Source organism: Heterodontus francisci, chromosome 7, assembly GCF_036365525.1.
Source record: "Heterodontus francisci isolate sHetFra1 chromosome 7, sHetFra1.hap1, whole genome shotgun sequence".
NCBI lineage: Eukaryota > Metazoa > Chordata > Chondrichthyes > Heterodontiformes > Heterodontidae > Heterodontus > Heterodontus francisci.
In genome coordinates, this window is record NC_090377.1 from 100160172 (window position 1) to 100168682 (window position 8511).

An 8511-nucleotide genomic window follows, 5' to 3' on the forward strand; every position below is an offset into this window, starting at 1 on the left:
AGGCCCTGGACCTGAGGGAATCCAGCGATGGCAGTTAAACCCAATGCCCCCGATCCCTGTGAGGTCATGTCTGTCATAAAATGAATGTACTGTCCAGCTTTGACAAAGAGGGCATCAGTGATGTGCAAGGTGCTGTGGCGTGCTGCCATTTGTAAGAAGCCACCAAGGTCTGCAGCTGATCCTTGGAAGGAGTCAGAAGTGAAGAATTTCAAGGCTACGGTGACATAGATGGCAACTGGCAGGTCAATGGCGAATAGTGCTGCGAGGTGCAAGGTTTTCAGTGACTAGGTCACAGATGTCTCCGACTATCCTCCTGGAGAGACGTAGTCTCCTGCGGCACTGTATCTCGGTCGTCTCCACGTAGCTCCGTCTTTGGCGGTCGGTCCCGTGTTGAGGGTACAGCCTCCGTCTCTTTCCTGAGCCTCTTTCCTCTTCCATGCCCTCCTGCTGTTCAGGGTTCTGCCCTTCCTCTGGTGAGTGTTGTCCCTCATCGCCACTGGGTCCAAAATCTGACAGTCATGCCCCCATTGCCAGCTGCAGTCTTCCTTTGAGACAGGTGGCCACTTTATTGCGATTGGCAGCCTTTCCCCCTGCTCTTCTGCCCCCATGATGTAAGGGGGCTGCCAACCTTATTCAATCCCTGAGCCCTGAGTGCCTACTCTCCCGCCACCTGCGCAGCATCAAGGGCACCTCCTTCAGAAATGCTGAGTCCCCTTTTGTCCTGCTGATCCTCTTATGGGGCCAGGGTAATTCCCTAAGGCAGCTATGACTGTCTGCCTACTCTGTACCTGCATCCCTTCAGCTGGTCAGCAACAGAGAGGCGTATAACCTGTGTGCCCCCATCAGAATTTCAAAATCCAGCTCTAACAAGCTCGTAATGAGTTGCTTAAGTACTTTAATTGGCTTCAATTGGGAGGTGGGTGGGATCACTGTCTCGCCCTCCCTCTCCCCTGGTGAACATTGCTCCACCAGCATCTTGAAACTGACACGCCAGCTGGCACTGGTGTTTTTGGACCCCCCCCACTTCTGTTCCCGACCTCGAGGGTGCCTGAACATTCAGCCCATAATTCTAAAGCCCTCAGTCTTTATTCTGGAGAAAAGACCCCCAGCATGTTCAGTTTTTCCTGATGGTTGTATCCTGCCAGTTCTGGTACAATCCTTGTAAAAGGAAATTGCATTTTCTCCAGTGCTTTACGTGTCCTTTTTGTAATCTGGAGACCAGAACTTTGCATAGTGCACTAAGTGTGAGTTAACCAATGTTTTATATACATTTCATGTAACTTTTCGGCTTTTGAATTCTATTCCCCTAGAAATGAACCTCAGCACTTTGTTTGGACTTTTATGGTTATATTAAAAACACACCATTTACATTACTGAATCTTATGTTTTATTAAGTTTTAAATGTGTGTTTATAGAAGTTTTAATTCATATAAAGACATCCCATAGACACTGTGAAGGTTTAATCAAAATTATCTGCAAACTTCTCTATTGTCTCATCATTTTTGCTTCTGAAAATATGATTGAACAGCTGCATTTCAATTATATTATTACTGCAGTAACTATTACAAGGCAAGAGAGGACATTATAATATACAAGCAAGCAATGAAAACCAATTTATGCATAGTTGAGCTGTCATGCAGGCCCCCACTTGCCAAGAGTGAGGCACATTAATTTTGCCACATGGACATTAAATTTTAAAATTGTTGCTGGGAAGAAAAGAAGGCCGATTATAATGGGTTGCCAAGCCCCTGACTGGAAAGACATTTTTTGCATACTAGCAGACAGTGTTAGAACAAAGGAACCATACCCTGCTCAGCAATACACAAAAGATACCTGGTCAAACCAGTCAGTCACGTGAGCACCTGCTGGCCAACTCGGGGAGTTTTAAATTGGAGAAACAGTGTTGGAACTCCAAAAGCTCTTTGCTCTTGGACTGAGAACATCTCTCTTCTGTCTGCCCTCATCTCGTTCTCATCAGCTTCGGAATCCATTGAAGACATATGAACCCCAAGAGAGAAACATCTCCGACATGTAAACAAGGTTTAAGAAGAATACTGGGCCCCAACGAAAAGCAAGATCTACCTACAAGCAAGGACTACAGTGAGCTCGAAGCACAGTAACAAAAACCCCTCTTCAGAGATTTCCTCAAACCTCTCTACTTTATTTTTCTTCTGCTCCTTTCTGTCTCTATTTGCATGTGCGTATCATGTACCACTGCTAGCATGGAGCGCAGCGTGTATCCATAGGCGTTAACCGAATTAGAGTTTAAGTTTTAATAAATTTTACATTTCTTCGTTAAAACTAAGAAAGCCTGTTTGTGCTAATTTATTTGCCTTATAGTTGGAAAGCGATGAACAAGGATTCACCAAGGGGGAGCTCAAGGCACAGTGTGTTTAAGACAAAAACTGTTACAATAAGACCAGGTGAAGGCTGAGAGGAACCCCTAGATACCTTTCTCACCTGGCCGTAACATGAGCAATAATCTCATAATACTGAATACATAATCCTCTCCCAAATGCTTTCCTCCATGAAAACAAAGCTTTTTTAGGAGCCAGAATTCTGCAAAGGTTTTCTAGTGAGCTACAGAATCTGGTTTTAAGAATATAATTTTAGCCAGAATATACTGGTGCATGAGGAACCATTCTCATTCCACAGTATTTCATGTTTGTGGTATAATCACTGCAAGATTCCTGGAGTTCAACTTCCAATTACTAGTCTGTAGGACTACCCTCTGTGCTATGCACATCAATTAAGTGAAATGCAAAGATTTTGCTCCATTTTACAAATACGCTGTTGGAAATCATTAAGAAATGATTATTTACACCTTTTTGGAACAGAGTGATTGAACTATTTTCTTAGGAATAAAAGCTTTTATAAAAAGTGTGAAAGTTTACTAATATACAGAAATGGGGGATGGGGAGAAGAGACCCTGCTGTTTGATGCACAAACAAAGCAAGGCAATCTTGTAAATTAAGTTTTTGTTGACTGTCCATGGTGCCAGGCATTTGTCACTCAAATCTATCTCCTGATACTGAGGCACTTGTCATCATTAAACCTGGTGCTGGGGGTGAACCTAGTAAATAATAATAAATCACATTTTTATTCAACAAAATATACTTGAAATATATTTGATTTAGCTAAATGCAGCAAGTATACTTGATATCACAGTTCAGAGTTTCAGTGGTTTGAGATTTGTGGTTTGAATTTTTAGTATGATGTAATGGTCATAAATAATATAGTACTATTAATGTCTGAGTTCAGTTTTCTAAAGTCAATGGTACTTTATGGCTATATGTTAACCCATCACATTCATGTAATGAAATAATAATGCAAGTTCAAAAATAAGGCTTACAAGAGACATGTAATACACAAAAAAATTTTCAGGGACAAATCTTAGAGTCATATCAGTACTGTCAGTCAAATTAATCGTACACCTTTCAGTGGCGTAGGCTGATTCAGTTAAAAAGATATAAAGACTCAAACTCAGTCATTTACCCAGCGCTGCTGTCATTTGAAATTAATAGATTATGGCTGCACACTGGCTGGCTGGTTTTATAGCTTTGCTTACTGAGCAAACAGAACAAAAAGACATTGGAAGAGGGAGCAGCCCATTACTTATTTAATATAAAAAGTCCCTTTGTGTGCAATGAGGGTGAGGATTGGGTTGGGTTATATAGATTTCCAAGAAATCTTCCTGCCTTGAAACTGCAGCAGGGAATACAGTGAAAGTAATGTCTACAGTCAGAGGATCAATTATATTAAAAATTAGTGTGTGCTCAGTCTGGGATGCATTCAGAATGTCACACTGAGACTTTATATTAATATATTCTTTGCACTCTTATAATAGTATAAAACTGCATTTTGTGCTAATTGCTGCCAGAAATGGTTGTCCTTCTGCACACACTAAAGCTAAAATTTGTACCTGGTGTTTTGATTTTTTCTTTGCTTTTTTATGCTAAGGTACCAAATGTTATTTGTAACATTGGTACAAATACTTTTTACACCAACTTTAAAGTGATCAGGCTTTCTGTTCTTGTACAAATTATTTTTTTAAGAAGTCCACTAAGAGTCAATTTTTTGAAATATGAGGAAGAGGTTTTTTTTTAGACATATTAAAGGGGTAAAATGCTGAGGAGAGGACAACAATGCTGCTGGATGCTTTCCCCAAGGAAACGTATCACTCAGGTGGTGCCAGCAACATAATATTAAAGGAATTCTATTATCCTGTAAGGTACATTGAAAATATGTTTACATTTATGAAGAGAGGGATACAGAGCAAAATAACTCATACAGCACAGTTTGCAGTTGAGCCCCTCACTGTGTTGGCCTACATTACTTTCTTGCATTGACTTTTGCAGCCATTCCAGTGTACTCAATGTTGGGACCAGTCTGCCTGTGTGTGCCCAACGTTAAAGCAGTTTGTGTGCACCCGTCTGCCCTTGTGTACTCAATTTTACACCTCTTTCCCTTTATGAATTACACGTTGTACCGGTCTCCCTGCCTGTCGATGTCTCTGAGTAAAATCGCACCTTATGGGAAATGCCTTAATATTTTGATTACTTCCCTTTCTGTTAATGAATGGCATAATATACAATTAGAATTGCAGTGTGGGCCCACGCGGTTGGCGCCATGCAGGTTCCCAAGTGGCTTTGCCTTTCATGCTATAAACAAAAGGGGGGAAAAAGGATTGCAAACGAAGAACGTCAGTAACTGGAATCAGTCATAGAATATCCAAGTTCAATGACTTCCCGCTTTGGTCAATGTTTAACCGTGTTGACTTCGCATCCAGCCCTTAGTGGTGAAGCAAGTTTCGGTGTTTTGATGTGTTTCTGCTGGAGGCTCTGTGTGCTGCGTGCGTGCAGTTGCTGGACTGCGATGAAGTATAATAAAAGCAAAATACTGCGAATGCTGGAAATCTGAAATAAAAACAAGAAATGCTGGAACCACTCAGCAGGTCTGGCAGCATCTGTGGAAAGAGAAGCAGAGTTAACGTTTCGGGTCAGTGACCCTTCTTCGGAAGTATTAGCAAATATTAGAAATGTCAAAGGTTATAAGCATGTGAGGCAGGGGTGGGGTAAGAGATAACAAAGGAGAAGGTGTAGATTGGACAAGGCCACATAGCTGACCAAAAGGTCATGGAGCAAAGGCAAACAATATGTTAACGGTGTGTTGAAAGACAAAGCATTAGTACAAATAAGGTGTTAACGGACTGAAGGTTGAACAGCAGCAAGTACAAACATGAAAAAAAAGTGGGTAAGCTAACTGAACAAACTAAACTGAAATGAAATAAACATGAAAAAAAAGTTGTAAAAAATGTAAAAAAGAGAAAATAACTAAAAATAAAAGTAAAATGGGGGGCCCGTCATGCTCTGAAATAATTGAACTCAATGTTAAGTCCAGCAGGCTGTAGTGTGCCTAATCGGTAAATGAGATGCTGTTCCTCGAGCTTGCGTTGATGTTCACTGGAACATTGCAGCAATCCCAGGACAGAGATGTGAGCATGAGAGCAGGGGGGACTGTTGAAATGGCAAGCAACCGGAAGCTCAGGGTTCTGCTTGTGGACTGAGCGGAGGTGTTCTGCAAAGCGGTCAACCAGTCTGCGTTTTGTCTCCCCAATGTAGAGGAGACCACATTGCGAGCAGCGAATACAGTATACTACATTGAAAGAAGTACAAGTAAATCGCTGCTTCACCTGAAAGGAGTGTTTGGGGCCTGGGATAGTGAGGAGAGAGGAGGTAAATGGGCAGGTATTACACCTCCTGCAATTGCAGGGCCAGGTGCCATGGGACGGAGACGAGGTGGTGGGGGTAATGTCGGAGTGGACCAGGGTGTCGCAGAGGGAACGATCCCTTCGGAATGCTGACAGGGGAAGGGAGGGGAAGATGCGCTGGAGGTGATGGAATTGGCGGAGGATGATCCTTTGGATATGGAGGCTGATGAGGTGGAAAGTGAGGACAAGGGGAACCCTGTCACGGTTCTGGGAGGGAGGGGAAGGGGTGAAGGTAAAGGTGCGGGAAATGGGCTGGCCACGGTTGAGGACCCTGTCAACAACAGTGGGGGGGAATCCTCAGTTGAGAAAAAAGGAGGTCATATCAGAAGCACCGTCATGGAAGGTAGCATCATCAGAGCAGATGCGTCGGAGAAGGAGAAACTGGGAGAATGGAATGAAGTCCTTACAGGAGGTAGGATGTGAAGAAGTGTAGCCGAGGTAGCTGTGGGAGTCGGTGGGCTTATAATGGATATTAGTAGACAACCTATCCCCAGAGATGGAGACAGAGAAGTCGAGGAAGGGAAGGGAAGTGTCAGAGATGGACCATGTAAAGGTGAGAGAAGGGTGGAAATTGGAAGCAAAGTTGATAAAGTTTTCCAGTTCGGTGCGGGAGCAGGAAATAGCACCGATACAGTCATCAATGTACCGGAAAAAGAGTTGGGGGAGGGGGCCTGAGTAGGACTGGAACAAGGAATGTTCGACATATCCCACAAAAAGACAGGCATAACTAGGACCCAGACGGGTACCCATAGCGACACCTTTTACTTGAAGGAAGTGAATGGAGTTGAAAGAGAAGTTGTTCAATGTGAGAACAAGTTCAGCCAGGCGGAGGAGGGTGGTGGTGGATGGGGACTGGTTGGGCCTCTGTTCAAGGAAGAAGCGGAGAGCCCTTAAACCATCCTGGTGGGGGATGGAGGTGCAGAGCAATTGGACATCCATAGTGAAGAGGAGGCGGTTGAGACCAGGAAACTGGAAATTGTCAAAATGACGTATCAGTGTCGTTTCCTGCTCCCGCCCCGAACTGGAAAACTTTATCAACTTTGCTTCCAATTTCCACCCTTCTCTCACCTTTACATGGTCCATCTCTGACACTTCCCTTCCCTGCCTCGACTTCTCTGTCTCCATCTCTGGGGATAGGTTATCTACTAATATCCATTATAAGCCCACCGACTCCCACAGCTACCTCGACTACACTTCTTCACACCCTACCTCCTGTAAGGACTCCATTCCATTCTCCCAGTTTCCGACGCATCTGCTCTGATGGTGCTGCCTTCCATGACGGTGCTTCTGATATGACCTTTTTCCTCAACCGAGGATTCCCCCCCACTGTTGTTGACAGGGCCCTCAACCGTGGCCAGCCCATTTCCCGCACCTCTACCTTCACCCCTTCCCCTCCCTCCCAGTACCGTAACAGGGTTCCCCTAGTCCTCAATTTCCACCCCATCAGCCTCCATATCCAAAGGATCATCCTCCGCCATTTCCGCCACCTCCAGCGTGATGCCACTACCAAACGCATCTTCCCCTCCCTTCCCCTGTCAGCATTCCGAAGGGATCGTTCCCTCTGCAACACCCTGGTCCACTCCTACATTACCCCCACCACCTCATCCCCGTCCCATGGCACCTGGCCCTGCAATCGCAGGAGGTGTAATACCTGCCCATTTACCTCCTCTCTCCTCATGATCCCAGGCCCCAAACACTCCTTTCAGGTGAAGCAGCGATTTACTTGTACTTCTTTCAATGTAGTATACTGTATTCGCTGCTCACAATGTGGTCTCCTCTACATTGGGGAGACAAAACACAGACTGGGTGACCGCATTGCGGAACACCTCCGCTCAGTCCGCAAGCAGGACCCTGAGCTTCCGGTTGCTTGCTATTTCAACACTCCCCCCTGCTCTCATCCCTGTCCTGGGATTGCTGCAATGTTCCAGTGAACATCAACGCAAGCTCGAGGAACAGCATCTCATCTACCGATTAGGTACACTACAGCCTGCCGGACTTAACATTGAGTTCAATAATTTCAGAGCATGACGGGCCCCCCATTTTACTTTCATTTTTAGTTATTTTTTAATTTTTTACATTTTTTACAACTTTTTTTTCATGTTTATTTTATTTCATCTTAGTTTGTTCAGTTTGCTTACCCACTGGTTTTTTTTTCATGTTTGTACTTGCTGCTGTTCAACCTTCAGTCTGTTAACACCCTATTTGTGCTAATGCTTTGTCTTTCAACACACCATTAACATATTGTTTGCCTTTGCTCCGTGACCTTTTGGTCAGCTCTGTGGCCTTGTCCAATCTGCACCTTCTCCTTTGTTATCTCTTGCCCCACCCCCGCCTCACTTGCTTATCTCCTTTGACATTTCTAATGTTTGCTAGTTCTGAAGAAGGGTAACTGACCCGAAACGTTAACTCTGCTTCTCTTTCCACAGATGCTGCCAGACCTGCTGAGTGGTTCCAGCATTTCTTGTTTTTATTATCTGCGATGAAGTATGTTATTGTGAAGGGGGCGCTACTGCATTTTCATAAAATGCCCTTTTACTATTTCTTGATTTCACTTTGAATTTCAAGCTTTACATCTGTTCTTTCAGCACTCGGTAATCGATGCTAAGGCGCATCTGGTGGGTTTAAACTATTAAACTGTGAACATATGTGTGCTTCTGGGATTGTCACAAGGGACAAGTTCCGATGGGCGCATAATCTGTGCTGTTTGTTTCTGGGATCTTGAATTCGTCGCAAGTACTCCC